This window comes from Hylobates moloch, unplaced genomic scaffold, assembly GCF_009828535.3.
Source record: "Hylobates moloch isolate HMO894 unplaced genomic scaffold, HMol_V3 SCAFFOLD_1, whole genome shotgun sequence".
NCBI classification, from domain to species: Eukaryota; Metazoa; Chordata; class Mammalia; order Primates; family Hylobatidae; genus Hylobates; species Hylobates moloch.
Genome location: NW_026652276.1, coordinates 201,144,716 through 201,163,029, shown reverse-complemented (window position 1 = coordinate 201,163,029; position 18,314 = coordinate 201,144,716). Strand labels below are relative to the sequence as shown.

The window sequence follows — 18,314 nt, the reverse complement described above, 5'->3', positions numbered from 1 at the left end:
CCTCATTATTTTGATTTTGATTTTGATTCTTAGGGTGCTTCTTTTTAACAGTGATTTCTATTCTTCTGAGTTGGAGGCTACAGCTCTTCTCATCAGACAAATGACTTCTTTCCCTGGTAGGCAACCTAGTAGCTGACTCTCCCACCACAAAATTGTCAGAGATCCTCTCTTTCTCAGATATCCTGTGTCTGCCCAACTCTAAAGCTGCCTTCAGGCAAAAGTTAAAGGCAAATATAACTCTATGCGCTCTACAATCAAGATATAATATGTATGTAAACAAAATAATCTTGATCTAGTCATTTTCTATCCGGTAATTTTATCTGTTTTTAAGACAACTAAATCTTATAAACACCATCTCTGTAATAGTTCAGTCTATTTTTTCCACTCTGGATTTATAATTAAAGTAAAACGAAACTTCGCCTGAGAAAAAGATTAAACAGTCATACTCTTCTCAACTAATATTCTCAGGTTCCAAAAATAAATTATTTCAGTGCGTCCTATCTCCCCCATAAGATGGTAACTACCGATGTTGAATCTCAACGAGATGTGTTTCCACAAGATCTATTTTAAAATAATTTTAAATCTATTTTTATTATAAAATGTAACAGAAAAATTTTAAATTCATGACCATTCATATTTGCTCCCTCTCACCTGCCCAGTAAATACCCATGAGCATTCTCCTTTGCCAGACTAACTCCTGGGTCATTTTTATGCATATCACAATAAAGAGTAAAAAACAAGGCCAGGCGCGGTGGCTCACGCTTGTAATCCCAGCACTCTGGGAGGCCGAGGCAGGCAGATCACGAGGTCAGGAGATAGAGACCACAGTGAAACCCCGTCTCTACTAAAAATACAAAAAATTAGCCGGGCGTGGTGGCGGGCGCCTGTAGTCCCAGCTACTCGGAGAGGCTGAGGCAGGAGAATGGCGTGAACCCGGGAGGCGGAGCTTGCAGTGAGCCGAGATTGCGCCACCGCACTCCAGCCTGGGTGACAGAGCAAGACTCCGTCTCAAAAAAAAATAAAAAAAATTAAAAAATAAAAATAAAAAAATAGAAAGCAGACATTGTGATGTCAGAAAGGCTAACACAATATACACGGGAATAAACAGAGAGTGTCTGGCAAGAATTAGCTACAGGAAAAGCAAAGGTGTTATGGTCTGAATTGTGTTCCCCCCAAAATCCATACGTTGAAGTTCCAACTCCCAGTACCTTAAAATATGACCATATTTGGAGATAGGGCCTCAAAGGAGGTGATGAAGTTAAAGTGAGGTCATCGAGGGGTCACCATAATTCATTATGACTGGTGTCCTTTTAGGAAGAGGAGATGAGGACACAGACACACAGAGGGAAGAACATGCGAAGACACAGAGGGAAGATGGCCGTGGAAAAGCTAGAGAGAGAGAGAGTTCTCAGAAGAAGTAACTCTGCCAACACCTTGATCTCAGATTTCTAGCCTCCAAAGGTGGGAAAAATTAGTTTCTATTATTTATGCCACCTACTCTTTGGTATTTTGTTATGGAAGACTTAGTAAACAAATACAGAAGGAAAAATTCAAGATGGCCTATTGTAGGTTGTGATCTGTGGGGTAGCCTAGGGGATCCTAGAGGAGGAAGGACTGAAATGTTAGAAGCAGCTGCCTTGTGGTGTACAGTTCAGGATTGAGGAAGAATGAAGACTGTAAAGCAGTTTAATGGGTATTAGATATGTAAACCTTGTTGGATTTTGTTGTTGAGAAGAGGCTCAGTAAAAATTTACTTTTAAATTATTTTTGTATATCAAATAATAAATGTTATTTTAGCTAGTACTGAGATTTTAAAAACCACCAAGCTGCTTAATTTTACATGTCATTAACATGTGCCATTCAGTGCCTATTTATGTGGCAAAATCTTTAAATATATTATCTTTTATCATTACAAAGAAAGGAATGTATTCTTATTCCTAGGCCAATAGATGTGAAATGACTTGTCCAAGTTTACCAAAAAATTAAGCACCAGTGCTGAAATTTAACCTAGATCAATCTTACTGTAATAATTGAATTCTTTCTAGGTTATACCATGCAGTTTCTCAAAGCTATTTCAAGGACATGTTGGAAGGAATTGGAGGTTGCAGTTGACTCTGTTGTAGCCTTGCCAACATACCTTTTCTGGACTGAAAGCACCTGTCTCTCACTTTCTGTGAGTGTTGGTGGGAACAGTTGCAGTTATATTCTTTTTAGAATTGACCTAAATAAAAGGGAGACATTTTGCTTCAGTGTAGGATGACTCTAAACATTCCTGAGCTAGAACTCCCTATGGGATGAGACAGAGGCTAGATTTTATCTGCATGTACATCTTTATAAGCTTCTTCCCTTCTATTTTTCTTACCTGCTTTTATGTTTCACGTAAGCACAGTACGTTAATAAGTGGCTAGCACAAGAATCCCCATTCAGGGCAAAGCTTCTAGGAAATCTGACCTACAATTGGATTATAGTAACTAGCTAAATAACAATATGATTAAAGCTTATTATGGATAAATATTTAATGATGAACAACAGCAAGATAAAAAGCCTCTGTCATTTGATGAGTAGTTAAATTTGCATTAAATCACAAAGAAATGATAGTTGAAGGGAGATAACCTAGAAAAATTTGTTTATTGGGATCTACAGTGTTATGAAGGTAATTAAATGCATTTTAGCACAGATCTGTGCAGTTTTTGACAGTGTACATTGCATGGTACACAAATGTCACAGGCTTTTTATGTGTCAGGACAATTTTTGGTTGCAAGTGACCGAACCTCAATTCAAATAAACATAGTCCAAAAGAGAATTTATTGGTCTTTTTGTCTGTGAATTTGAGGGCAAGGTGTATTGTAGACATAGTTGGACCTAGGATATCTCAGCTACTTATTCTATCTCTTGACTTTGTTTGGCTTTATTCTACACACATTTGATATAAAGATGCCTGTGTAAAGGTAACTTTTCTAATGCTCAGGAAAGATTCTAATTGGTTTTGGCTATATCATTTGTTAGTTTTTAAATACGTACTGTGTCCATGGTATCTGGTATTTTCATTGAACAACCTGAGTAATGTGTCTATCATTGTGATAGGAAGGGGTGGATATATAACTGGGAGTATAACTGTGGCTGCATAGAGTAGGGAGAAGTTCCCAGTAAAGCCACAAAGACATAATATTTATTAGGCAGACAAAAATAATTCTATAATAGTCTACTAGTGGTAATATTAGTGAGACATGAAAAAGATAGTGAGGTCCAATTTGTTTGGAAAATGCAAAATTAATCAAATTAGGATACATTTATAATTGTATATCTCTTAAGTTATTTAAAATGATAATGGAAATTTTGAATTTCCATGATGGATATATATCATACTTTATTTTACTAAAGTTATTTGACCTTGGGATCTATTTTTCTTGAAGTATTTCATGCAATCCCAACAGACTTGGGTTCAAAGTCAGATGCCTCTACTATATAACTTAGGAAAATTAGTTAAATTATCTGGGCCTCAGTTTCTTCAGCTATAAAACAGGAATAACTAAATGCTCTTAACAAATTTATTATGAGGATTAAAATAAAATGTATTAAAGATGCCTGGTTCTGTGAAAGTAGTTTGTGTTGGGCCAAATGATATCAATTCAGAGACCACTGCATGCCTCTCCAAAGTGTTAAATTGTTTTCTGAAAATGGGATTAAAGTACTTTTATAGTTTTGTTTGCTTGTTTTTTAGCAAGCTGATGAAAGGTAAATTTGGTGTTGATGAGGAATAATTTATGGGTTGGGTATAAGTTGAATTGGATTTGAGATGGCAAGGCAAAAAGGAGCCAGAGATATGAAGGACAGTTGGGAGGTTATTGTAATAAATTGTGAATTGATGGACACCTGAACCAAGGGAACATAAGGCAATAATGTATAACTATTAAGAAAAAAACATAAAAATGATTAAAAGACTTTCAGAATGACCCAATTCAGCAGTTTACCATGAGAATTTTATTTTCCAAATAGTCTATTTAATTGAATAATCATGGGGGCTAAAAGTTGTGCAAGGTGTCCTCCATTCCTCTAGGTTAATAAAATAATATACTGTGAAATACAATAACATTTTAAAAACTTAGTCATCATCAGTAAAATCTTCCTTTATATATAGTTATTCATTTTACATTTTTCATACTTCTGTTAATAGAGTGTGATGTAAAATAGGGCTTTTACTTTACATGTTGAACTGTTCAGAATAGTCCTGTTTTAGTATATGGACTTAGGTAAAATGTCACATGCAGTAATGATCACGCTTGAGACAATATTACAAAATTAATTAACCTGCCTTAAAATGTTTTAGCAGAATGATAACCATAAAAAAAGTGAAGATTCTTCAAATATGAAAATACATTTCTAGGATTAGAGGTAGAAATTGAGAAAAAAGAAATTGGATTTGATATCTGAAGAACATTCCTATTGATTTAATAGACTTAATAGAGATAAAAATTTACCTATATTCATATTTTATAAAATATACTAGAAATAAATTAAGAAAATTCTCTTATTTATTGATAGATTTAAAAAATATTATAAAGTATAATAGGAATTAAGTAATTTTCTTCAATTCATTAATAAGAAAGAATAAAAATAAAGGGAAACACCTCTGAATTCCAGAACACAGCTGCTTCCAATTAGTTTTTTAAATTACTGCTTTCTTGGGTAACATATTTTTGGTTGCAAAAAAAAAAGGAAAACAAAACCTTGAGCTAACAAGCAATGTCAAGGAATCAAAGCAAGAAGCATCCAAAATCAAAGGCTTCAGAATGAGCAGAAACCTGGACAATTCTGTAGTTTGTGAAGTTACACTATAAAGGTGACTCAGCTTCCAGCTTTAACCTGCTGTACCAATCTATTTTTTTATGTGGGGGAGGTAATAAAATTGGCCCAACTTGGGTTAGATGTCAACCTTAATTCAATCATCTATGACCAAGAACTGGGGTCTTGTCATAAAGGGATCTATCTTCTCATAGAAGAGACACTGTGCAGATTCCCCGTAGGCATTAATAACTAGGACATTTGTTAAACCCAGTACATTAAACCAACGACGCAACAACTTCATCTTTAAACAAAATTAGCACCGAAGAAAATATACCCGAATATACTATCCTTAAAAAAAATCCTGATCTTTGCTTGAGCCCAGGGGTTCAAGGTTGCAGTGAGCTATGATTGCACCACTGCGCTCCAGCCTGGGTGACAGAGTGAGACCCTGTCTCTTAAAAACAAACAAACAAACAAAAACTCGATCTTAACCCTCGCTGTGTTTTCCTAGGTAAACTTGATAGACTAAATTTATTTACTGAGGAATCACTTTGAGCAGTCTCTGTTTGGAAAAAGAAACAAGATGTAGTACAATGTTTTGCACTAAAATCTTGTTGTTTTTGTTGACTTGTTACTGGAACTATTTTTTTAATGTTTAAATATAATCTTACATAAAATCCCAATTTAAACAACCAATAAAAACAGAGTTGCTTTGATGGATATAGGGAGGGATGGTGCTGAATTCATATTTGCTTTGAGTCTCTGCTTGCTCTTTACAGTGGCTCCTGAAGTTTGTTTTCAGAGATCCATATCACTGCAGAATACAATCTGAAAATCACTAGCATATTAGAAAAAAAAAAAAGCATAAGATTTGGGATCAGAGTTTTATAAAATGATGACTCTGATACATACTAACTCTGAAACAGGTTAAATCACTTAAATTCTGCAAACCTTCATTTCTTCAGCTGAAAACTATAGATAATACTGATGGCATCTAACTCACAAGGTTGATGTATTAAATAAGTCACCTGAAGTAAACCATGCAAGGCTGTACACTGTTAATTGATGCTGTAATTAGGATCTATTACCTCACCCTCTGAGGAAATAGTTCCTTTAAGAGCGAGTTCCTTTAAGAGCCCGTCTGGTCCCCCAGAGGCCACATGCTCAATGATTGCAACAGTCCCCTCTTTGAAATAATTATGTTCACCTCCAAGGATATATTAATCAGTGACAACCTATATATTAACAAAACACCCGCTATTCAATTATTTTTACATCATGTAGCTTACTCCAAATATGTTGGTGGTTATTTATCTTGTTCTGTGGTCTTAGAAGTGTGTGAAGAGGGAACACAAGCAGAGAGAATGTACATTAAGTCACTGATTTGACAACATCTGGGAGCCAGCGCAAGCCAATGTGAGTAGCAGACTCAGTCTCCCTTTAGTGCCAAGCAGAGGATTACTCATGGAGATAGAGTGGAGCACCCAGGAGAAATGGATTCTGAGGAAACAAAAGCATCACCTTGATATTATTCCCTTGAGTGTGACTATAAACCATGAAATGAGTGACAGACAAAAACTGCTTAAGTTGAGGCATATATTTTCACTGTATTTTGGATGCTGCTACTCTGACGATGTATTTTAAGCCCAGTATTCTTTCTTCTTTTTTTGTTCTTTTTTTTTTTCTTTAAATTCTCATTCACTTGTGTGAAATCTGCTCTTCTCAAGACTGAAGCTTTTCTGTAGTAATGTCTGTTTAGATTTGAATCTACTAGGGCCTTGGCACATATGGCTAGAATGCTCTATTTTTAAAGATATATTGTGTCTGTTAATACAAAGGTCATGATGTAGATTTTTGCACTTAGAATCAGCATGAGAATGTGGAACTGTTCCTTGCAGATCTTGGCTCCATCAGCAAATAAATTAAAATAAACTGGAGGCTTGAAATAGAAATAACCCTCCTTCCAAGTGTTTCATTTAGAGAATGACATCCTGTTTTCTCCAGAATATCATGGGTAATTCTGCATATGAATGAATTTGGGAATAGAAAAAGCCCAGCAAATGAAACACACAAAATGACTTTTAGAATTTTAGGCTTCCGTAATAAAAATAAGTGACGATGGTTTTCTCTTTAAAGTGTGAAGGGTAAAAGGAAACCCAAAACTTACTTACATAAAGTTTTAGAGTTTTATAACAATTTGTGAAAGCAAACAATAAGTTAAATTCTACCTGTAAGAGAATATAGTATATCTTTAAGACAATATTGACACAATTTGGCTGTCACTGAAGTCAGACCAGCTTTCTGATTACAGTCATAAGTGACTGGACCTAAACATCACTCACCTGGAAAACTTTGATTAGCCTCTCAACGGAGCCTGAAAGGGCTTTAACTCATGTTCAAAGTAACTGTTGTCAATGTCACAAAAAAGCCTTAGTTTGTTAATAAAACCCTATTAGTAAAAAAGAAATACAAAAAGTACAGTAATATATATTAAATTGAAAAATAAATTTTCAGTCATCTTAAATATAGATAGATCCCTTCCATTATGTCACTGCTAAAATTGACCCAGTAGCTGCAACAATCTTGGCCCATGTGTATCCCTAGTGCCCTTATGTTGAATTTTACTACTATTCTCTATTTAAAATGAAGTACGAGCTCAGTTACATTGCTGTCTTTGGTAAATAAAAAAGCAGGAAGAATCTCCAATATCTTTATATTGCCTGGAATAAAATAATTTTTTCAGACTTAGCATCCTTTCAGGAAACTGGGTGAGAGTTCACAATGGAAATAACATGGCAATTTTTGTATCAGGTTGATGAAGATGATGATGATAAATGAGCAAATCTGTAACATCCACATATTTATGTGAAATTAATGTCAGATACTGACCAGATGATCCTCAAGCTTTTTCCTTTTCTTGGGCACTGTGAAAATATGTTTTGTAACCCTTTTGATTACAGGCGGGGTCATGTGACTCATTCCCACCAATGAATTCTGAGCACAAGTAATATGTCGCCTCTGATGTGAGGCAGTTAAGAGCTGTGCTTCAATTTATTTCCCCGTTCTTTTGACTGGGTGTCACCATTTTGAATTTGAAGCCATGTATTACAGATGACCAAGCTTCAGTCATCTTGTGTCTCTGAATGACTGCACAAATTTTAACCTTTTCTTCCTACTTTTGGGGACTATTTGTTCCTTGACATAAATGAGTAATAAACATTTATATTGCTACTCCTCTAAGGTTTGAGGGTTATTACATAGCCAGCTTACCCACTAGGACTTGTACATCCTCATACTAGATAATAAAAAATAGAAGTAACTGTGATACAAAAATAAGAAAGATAGGGTAAAGGCAGGAACCAGCAAACGCTGGCAACTGACTATAACATTAGTTGTTCTAGAAGCTATCATAACTATACCAGGGAAAAGAAGAACCTGATGAGTTCTGGTAATATCAATTACATGTGACAGATTGTACTGGGTCCAACAGTTAATAAGCATTGTTTGTCACAAACAGTGACCAAATAGAAAAAAATAAATGTTTGCATATTATGATCAATGGGTTTCTTTAGCCAATGTCTTAAAAAAGGAGAACTAATAGTGAAGATACAAGTCCTCATCGCCTAGGAGATTAATCTTCTAAATGATATTAATTTTTATAACATACTAATGAGGGATGCATACATTTTTAATGATACTGGCAGAACAGGTCAACATATCATTATTTTGGGGCGCTGGATTTTGTAATGCTTGTAAAACAAGATTTTGAATCAATGCTATACATTTGGGGACTCAAAGTAGGTTTCCAAAATTAAAAAACATGAATGCTCTAAAAAACTCTAATTAACAAATTAATTAACTTAACAAATATTTGTTTATTTATTGAGCACTTATTGTCAGACCCTGTTTGGGATCTGAAAGTGGTAGCTACATTACATTTTAATAAGTTTAACTATTAAAATGAATCTCAGCCTGATGGCAAGTATTTTGCATCTTCAGAGGAAAGTAATCCTAATGCTAAATCCTGATCAAGAATCAATGGATGGGGCCAGGTGCGGTGGCTCACGCCTATAATCCCAACATTTTGGGAGGCTGAGGCAGTTGGATCACTTGAGGTAGGGAGTTTGAGACCAGCCTGACCAACATGGAGAAACCCTGTCTCTACTAAAAGTACAAATTAGCCGGGCCTGGTGGCACATTCCTGTAATCCCAGCTACTCGGGAGGCTGAGGCAGGAGAATCACTTGAACCCAGGAGCAGAGGTTGTGGTGAGCCAAGATCACGCCATTGCACTCCAGCCCAGGCAACAAGAGCGAAATTCCATCTCAAAAAAAAAAAAAAGAGAATCAGTGAATGATCTTGGCAAGTTTGATTTGTTACCCTTTTAGCTTCACTTCTAGTAATATATTGCAGACCTCTTATAAAGTATTCTTCGATTAAAGTTTTCTAATACATAAAATTTGTAGATAATGTTTAAATATTTAGAAAAATTTGGACTTCAATATTTTGTTCATTTGATCTGAACTCTGATGTCACATCCACAGAGATCTGGCAATATGACTCCGTATTTTTCTTGCAATTCTGCCTTCTAACAACTACTAAGTTAAAATAAACATAGCATTCTTTGTTCATGCTGTATCAAGCAGATTGTACGCAGGTACCAAAATTATTCATGATTAAACCTCTGATTGGTAAGTTGTAGCTATACTCAATTGGCTTATCCTCCAAGAGGAATTACTTGAAACAGTATAAGATTTAAGTGCAAAATTATAGAGGCTGCTTTCCTAAATTTGAGTTATCTACATTAGCTTGTTTTAATTTCAGCTCTTGCAATACAGCACTTCTCCTGAGGCAGGGGGCCAAGAAGCTACATCTGAGATGTTGCAAAGACTCCCGATGCAATTACTGTTTGGATAAATGCTACATTACTTCATTTGTGTACTTTAAGTAAACTGGGTCTATTCTGTGTTCTATGAATCCTCTTTCTAATTTCCAACCCAGGACAAATTGAAATTCAGTCAGTCCTTGTTTGTGTAAGGCACAGGATTTATATTTAATGTATCAAACAAAGTAAAAAATATGTATGTATCTATTTCTTTCTGGAAAACAATCATGGGCATTAACAAACCCATGTATAACTGTATGCTACTTTCCCAATTAAAATATTCCCAAAGGTTCTCCCTTTCTTGATGGTGATTAGCCATGAAATAAAAGGATAACTTGTCCTCACTAACCCCTAGGTCATAAATGACTGTGAAAAATGTGGTCTATGATGTTTGCACTAGTAACTAAACTTAATCCACCTTCTTCCTTCTCTTACTCCCTCTCTCTCTTTTTCTATCTTACCTTCTCTTCCACATTTGTCTCTCTCAACCAGTCCTTCTTTTGTTTTTTCTACCCGTCTCTCTATGCAAGCCACCAGCAATAGGGGATTTAGATGTATTTTTATCACAGGCAAATTATATTAGAGATTGATTCCTGCTTTTTATATAAATTACTGGTAAATGCTTATTATTAGTATTATTTTAGACAGAGTCTCACTCTGTTCAGGCTGGAGTGCAGTGGCGCGATCTCATCTCACTGCAACCTCCACCTCCCGGGTTCAAGCGATTCTTCTGCCTCAGCCTCCCCAGTAGCTGTGACTACAGGCGCGCACCACCATGCCCTGCTAAATTTTGTATTTTTAGTAGAGACAGGGTTTCACCATGTTGGTCAGGATGGTCTCAATCTCTTGACCTCGTGATCCGCTGGCCTTGGCCTCCAAAAGTGCTGGGATTACAGGCCTGAGCCACCGTGCCCGGCGGTAAATGCTAATTATTGATTGGATTTCACTTTGCAGAGAAATTATAGTTCTATAAGACGGGAGAGTCTGTTTCAATCACAGTTTACACATAATCTTCTGAGTTAATTTTATAACTTAAATTATTCCTGCATCAACACAGGATTTGAGTTGATTTCAGCTTCAATATTTGCAATAATGAAATGTAAGATATGTAAAGGAGAGAGAATATTATATAAAAATTCCAGTGTAATATGGCTTCAATATCAATATACTCTGTTTGCCAGATGTAAAACTAAAAAAAAAAAAAAATCATTCAATGATGAAAGCAAGTATATATCTTTTTGTTAACAGAGGAAAAAGAATTTTGCTTCTATTCAATTATAGAACTATGATATTTTATGTAAAGAACATACATCTGCAATCTGTTTATACCTATTTCTTATACTGAGCTGCATGAGTATTGAAATATAATCCAGAAAAACGTCAGGATGTTAAAATAATATGGTTCAGGTATGAAGGTGAAAATAGGAGTACCATTTAGGAAAAGGTAGGACAATTGATGCTTATTACTTTTTAAAAATTTTCTGAAATACTGATTGTTTTAGTTTTTGGTCAATAGCTGTATACAGTAATAATCTCAAAATCAGTATCTTGGATAATACTGATATTCTGAGTGATTTTTGTATTTTATTTGGTTTTCTTTTTAATAATAACCCTAACAAGCAAAGCAGCTATTAGCCCCTTTGTAAAAATGAAGAAGCTGAGGCACAGTCACATAACTTGCCCAGTCACCCAGCCAAGAAGGGGCGGAGCTAGAGTTTAATACCAGTCTGGCTCCAGCCCTATTGCCCCAGATTCTTGTGTTATAATGAATCATTATGATCTAGGCAAGTACATGTCCTGGTTATTGTTTGATGAGTGATCCCTGTGATTTTACAGAGGCAAAGAAAATGAAGTCATAAAATCGGGAACCTGCATTTGCTTCCAGGAATTGTCAACACCCTTTAACCTGAAGAACTGTTTCAAAGGGACGTGTGGAGTTGGCCAGAACTATCCTTAAGCAGTACTTTATATTTATCCAGATAATTGGCTGAAACCTTCAATTTTCATGTCACAGATTTAATAGATAATTTAGTCTTTAAAATTCTAAAGCTAAGTGTTAGACATTAGCTAGTTTAATTGAGATAGAAATTAATTAAGCTGACCAACTTAGGGCTGCCATAAAATGTTAGCTATAGAGTTCTGCCCCCACTCCCAGGTTATTGAATAAATTATCTTACATAGTCCTTTGTAAGACAGTAGTCAAAATTATTATGTGAAGTTTTATAAGCGATAATTCTAGGCTATTTTTCCGTTATTCATTTTCTTGTCAAGCATTACTTTTAACTGATTTTTAAACAATTTGTAATCAGTGGACTCCAGAAAAGAAACGGTTTTAGTTTTCTCCAATCATAACCTTTTACCATGCTGGTGAATTTCCTTTTTTTTTTTCTTCATTCATAAATGACCGCTTTGGAAAATCCGTAGATTTTAATTTATTTCAATTTTTATAAATTTCAATTGGGTCTAGTCTTTTGAAGAATTCCAATTCCATATTTAGTTGAAAGCTTTGTGACCTCTTCCTTTTCCATCCAAAGTTGTTTAAACTTGTGCTCATATGAACCGGAATACAGATAAGTCATCCTCTGGGTTAATTAAACGTCTTCGCTACTTTCCTCTTGTAGGAATGGGAGAAGACTTTTCACTAACACAGGTCATCTGACAACATACTTTGTGGCAGGACTGCAAATGCTGAGCCTCGTGTGTGCTCGTTATGGAGAACCTTGGGGGCCTCCAACTGCACAGTTCACTCTCTTTGGAGGTTTTCTGTGCAGGACTTCTTCACTTTGCACATCACCATCCCCACTACCACAGTGCCCTATACTTTACCCACAGGAATCTTACAAATAGGGATATATTAGTCAGGGTTCTCCAGAGGGACAGAACTAACAGGCTATGTACATATGAAGGGGAGTCTATTAAGGAGTGTTGACTCACACCGTCACAAGGTGAAGTCCCGTAATAGGCTGTCTTCAAGCTGAGGAGCAGGGAAGCCAGTCCAAGTGCCAAAACCTCAAAAGCAGGGACGCCAACAGTGCAGCCTTCAGTCTGTGGTCTGAGAGTTGCTGGCTAATCACTGGTACAAGTCCAAGAGTCCAAAAGCTGAAGAACTTGGAGTCTGATGTTTGAGGGCAGGAAGCCTTTAGCATGAGGGGAAGATGAAGGCTGGAAGACTCAGCAAGTCAAATCCTTCCACATTCTTCTGCCTGCTTTATTCTAGCTGTGATGCAACTGATCAGTTGGTGCCTACACAGATTGAGAGTGGGTCTGTCTCTCCCAGGCCACTGACTCAAATGTTAATCTTTGGCAGCACCCTCACAGACACACCTAGGAACAATATTTTGCATTCCTCAATCCAGTCGAGTTGACACTCAATATGAACCATCACAGGGGATATTGCAGCCAGTTCCATGGATGCTTCTCTGATCTACTGTTTTTCTTTGAGTCCCTTCAGCCTTTGCTTAAATGAATATAGGAGGCAAAGTGCAATTTACTATATAAAAAAGTGTGAAATAAGACGCTAGTCTCCCTTTCCTATAAGACTACGCCCTGCCTCCAATCCCTTTGAGTAGTTCCCCTCGATTCATTTTATTTGCCTTGAAGGAAGCCCCTTTGACTCGAGTTGGGAAAGGTAAAGAGCTTTATTCCTCCCTCCCTTGGTTAACAGCTTACCACAGTTGTGCGCATGCATGGCTTATTGAGGGAGAAGAGAGGAGGGAGGACAAGATTCCAATAGTAGTTTGAGTTTAGTCATGTCCTAGTAAATTCCACAGGACATGTTAGCCTCCCCTCTCTGCATTTGCTTTAACCAATTGATTGATATTTGATACATTTTCTTTAACCATATATTAGCTCCAGGCCCACTTACCAGGTAAGGTCCAATCTGACATCTTATTATATTTTTATATACATATAACTAAATCATAATCCTTTAAATATTATTAGGAAGATGTTGGTCAAAGGATACAAAATTTAATTGACAGGGGAAGCAAATTGAAAGAGGTCTATGGTACATTATGGTGACTATAGTGAACAACAATGTAGTATATCTTCAAAATTGCAAAGAGTAGACTTTAAGAGTTCTCACCACGAAAAAATAAGTTTGTGAGGTAATACATACGTTAATTAGCTTGATTTAGCCATTCCACAATGTGTACATATACCAAAACATTATGATGTACCCCATAAATGTATACAATTTTTTATTTGTCAATTAAAAAATGAGAACTATTGGGTCATACAGTTATACATTCTATTTTTAATTTAACATTAAGTGTTTTCTACATAACGAAATATTATTCTAAACTGGTATCATATATATACGATTTTATGATGTGGATACATCAAAAAATAATTAATCTATCACGTATTTGTTGTACCCTAACATAATTTCAGTTTTCTTGCCACTATAAAGATGGTAAGAATGAAAATTATGTACTTAAATTTTTGTGCACATATTTGACTACTTTCTTATAAACAGTTATTGTAGTGGAATTACTGGCTGAAATAATTTTTATCTTTGAAATTTTCATTATGTATATCATGGAACTGCCCTTCAGACATGTGCCATTTTATATTCTTATCAGCATGTGTGAAGTTGCCCATTTTACTGCTCAGGAATACGTAACATATTTCTGAAAAGCATTTTCCAAGTAGAAAAGCAAAATAATGTACAATTTTAATTTTAATTTACTTGATTAAAGGTAATTTAAATACTAACAGTAGATCAATTATTCTTTATAGTTTGTATCTTGTGAATTATGTCTTTATTCCATTGATCATTTTCCTAATTTACAGTAAAATTTTGTGTTTTACATGATTTTGATATGCTCACTTAATATCATGAGTATGAGAATTTTTCAGTTTTTTTCTATGTGCTGACATACATTACAGATTATGGAAACCCTTTTGAAATTCTAAAAGAAGTCACTTATAATTGATTCAGATTTGCACCATTTTTAGATTTATTTTTTGAAACAGTTTTTCCTAGGTGTTCCATATTTATTGATCAATTAAGGCTTTTCTTCTTTTATTATACATGCTACTCATAATCTCTTAAAGGGTTCATGTGTGTTATATACTTAAATCGTATTAATATAGAATTATAAGAAGTTTTCTAAAATTATTTTACAGCTTCTCCATATTTCTTGTATTCATTAAAAGCATTACTGAAACTGGATATTTGTGTCTTTTTTTCAAACAACAATTGTTGAACAGTTGTTAATATGGCTGATTTGGAGTTTTTGTATTTTTTTTTTAAACGTTATTTTAGGTTCCAGGGTTACCTATGCATCTTTGTCACATGGGTAAATTGCATGTCACTAGGTTTTGGTGTACAAATAATTCCATCACCCGCGTAGTGGGCCTAGTACCCTATAGGTAGTTTTTCCACCCTCGCCCTCTTTCCACCCTCTCCCCTTAAATAGGTCCCAATGTCTATTGTTCCTATCTTTATGTCCATGTGTACTCAATGTTTAACTCCCACTTATAAGTGAGAACATGCAGTATTTGCTCTTCTGTTCCTGCATTAATTCATTTAGCACAATAGCGTACAGTTCCATCCATGTTGCTGCAAAGGACACAATGTCATTGTTTTTCGTGGCTGTGTAGTATTCCGTGGTGTATATATACCAAATTTTCTTTATCTGTTCTACCATTGATGGGCATTTAGGTTGATTTTTTTCTTTTTTATTGTGAATAGCATTGTGATGAAGATACATATGCAGGTGTCTTTGTGGTAGAATGATTTACATTCCTTTGGGTATATACTTGATATTGGAAATGCTGGGTTGAATGATAGTTCTGTTTTAAGTTTCTTTGAGAAATCTCCAGACTGTTTTCCACAATGGCTCAGCTAATTTGCATCCCCACCAGAAATGTGTAAGTGTTCCCCTTTCTCTGCCACCTCACCAACATCTGTTTTTTTTTTTAATGTTTTTATAATAGCCATTCTAACTGGTGTAAGATGTTATCTCATTGTGGCTGTAATTTGCATTTCAATAATAATTAGTGATTTGAGCAATTTACATATGCTTGTTGGCCATGTGTATCTCTTATTTTGAGAAGTGTCTGTTCATATCCTTTGCCCACTTTTTAATGGGTTCTTTGTTGCTTGCTTGTTGATTTAAGTTCCTTATAGATTCTGGATATTAGACCTTTTTCAGATGCATAGTTTGTGAATATTTTCTCCCATTCTGCATGTTACCTGTTTACTCTTTTGATGGTTTCTTTTGCTGTACAGAAGCTCTTTAGTTTAATTTGGCCCCACTTGTTTATTTTTATCTTTGTTGCAATTGGTTTTGGAGATTTAGTCATGAAATCTTTGCTGAAGCCTATGTCCAGAATGGTCAGATGGTTGTAGGTGTGTGACTTTATTTCTGGATTTTCTAACCTATTCCATTAGTCTATGTGTCTATTTTTGTAACAGTACCATGCTCTTTTGGTTACTGAAGCCCTGTAGTATAGTTTGAAATTGGGTAGTATGATGGCTCAGGCCTTGTTCTTTTTGCTTAGAATCACTTTGGCTATTCAGGCTCTTTATTTGTTCCATATGAATTTTAGAATTTTTTTCTAATTCCATGAGAAGTGTCATTGATAGTTTGGTAGGATTAGCACTGAATCTGTAAGTTGCTTTGGGTAGTATGCCCACTTTTTTTTCCTTTATTTCTAAAAAAAAAAAAAAAAAAAGAAAAGAAAAGTGTTACCTAGGTATACGTATGCCATGGTGGTTTGCTGCACCTATTATTTACCCATCCTCTAAGTTCTCTCCCATCACCCCCACACATGTCAACAGGCCTTGGTGTGTGTTGTTCCCTTCACTGTGTCCATGTGTTCTCAATGTTCAACTCCCACTAATGAGTGAGAACATGCGGTATTTGGTTTTCTGTTCCTGTGTTAGTTTGCTAAAGATGATGGCTTCCAGCTTCATCCATGTCCTTGCAAAGGACATGATCTCATTCCTTTTTATGGCTGCATAGTATTCCATAGTGTATATGTACCAAATTTTCTTTATCCAGTCTATCATTGATGGGCATTTGAGTTGGTTCCATGTCTTTGCTACTGTAAATAGTGCTGCAGTAAACATATGTGTGCATGTGTCTTTATAGTAGAATGATTTATATTCCTTTGGGTCTATACCCAGTAATGGGATTGCTGGGTCAAATGGTATTTCTGGTTCTAGATCCTTGAGGAATCACCATACTGTCTTCCACAATGGTTGAACTGATTTACATTCCCACCAACAGTGTAAAAGTTTTCCTATTTCTCCACAGGCTTGCCAGCATCTATTGTTTCCTGACTTTTTTTTTTCTTTTTTTTTGAGAGGGAGTCTTGCTCCATTGCCCAGGCTGGAGTGCAGTGGCACAGTCTGGGCTCACTGCAAGCTCCACCTCCCATGTTCAGGCCATTTTCCTGCCTCAGCCTCCTGAGAGCTGGGACTACAGGCGCCCGCCACCATGCCTGGCTAATTTTTTGTATTTTTAGTAGAGACAGGGTTTCACTGTGTTAGCCAGGATGGTCTCGATCTCCTGACCTCGTGATCCTCCCACCTTGGCCTACCAAAGTGCTGGGATCCCAAAGTGCTCCCAAAGCGCCCGGCCTGTTTCCTGACTTTTTAATAATGGCCGTTCTGACTGGCATGAGATGGTATCTCATTGTGGTTTTGGTTTGCATTTCTCTGATGATCAGCGATGTTGAGCTTTTCTTCATATGTTTGTTGGCCATGTAAATATCTTCTATTGAAAAGTGTCTGTTCATATACTTTGCCCACTTTTTGATGGGGTTGTTTGTTTTTTTCTTGTAAATATGTTTAAGTCCCTTGTAAATTCTGGATATTAGACCTTTGTCAGATGGGTAGATTGCAAAAATGTTCTCCCATTCTGTAGATTGCCAGTTCACGCTGATGATAGTTTCTTTTGCTGTGCTGAACCTCTTTAGTTTAATTATATCCTATTTGTCAATTTTGGCTTTTGTTGCAATTGCTTTGGGAGTTTTTGTCATGAAGTCTTTGTCCATGCTTATGTCCTGAATGGTATTGCCTAGGTTTTCTTCTAGGGTTTTTATGGTTTAGGTTTTTATATTTAAGTCTTTAATCCACCTTGAGTTAATTTTTGTATAAGGTGTAAGGAAGGCGTCCAGTTTCAATTTTCTGCATATAGCTAGCCAGTTTTCCCAGCACTCTTCACTGAATAGGAGATCTTTTCCCCATTACTTGTTTTTGCCAGGTTTGTCAAAGATCAGATGGTTGTAGATGTGTGGTGTTATTTCTGAGGTCTCTGTTCTGCTCCATTGGTCTATATGTCTGTTTTAGTATCAGTATCATGTTGTGATGGTTACTGTAGCCTTGTAGTGTAGTTTGAAGTCAAGTAGTGTGATGCCTCCAGCTTTGTTTTTTTTTTTTTTTTTTTTTTTTTTTTTTGCTTAGGATTGTCTTGGCTATATGGGGTCTTCTTTGAATCCATATGAAATTTAAAATAGTTTTTCCAATTATGTGGAGAATGTCAATGGTAGTTTGATGGTAATGGCATTGAATCTATAAATTACTTCAAGCAGTACAGCCATTTTCACAATATTGATTTTTCCTATCCATGAGGATAGAATGTTTTTCCATTTGTTTGTGTCCTCTCTTGTTTCCTTGAGCAGTGGTTTGT

The 18,314-nt window shown here is 35.8% G+C and overlaps 1 long non-coding RNA gene across 6 annotated transcripts in view; it reads left to right on the top strand.

Annotated features, from left to right (window-relative positions):
- Positions 1–18,314, top strand: part of LOC116814286 (uncharacterized) — a 43,223-nt gene that overhangs the window by 7,862 nt on the left and 17,047 nt on the right. For 2 of the 6 annotated variants that reach the window (XR_004371221.2, XR_009209239.1), the window contains exons 4-5: positions 1,315–1,461; positions 6,118–6,201. This is a non-coding gene — a long non-coding RNA (uncharacterized LOC116814286). Of the gene's footprint in view, positions 1–1,314; positions 1,462–6,069; positions 6,202–9,608; positions 10,260–11,505; positions 12,814–18,314 lie in introns of those variants that run through there. The other 4 variants (XR_009209240.1, XR_009209237.1, XR_009209238.1 and 1 more) reach the window with 4 other exon arrangements.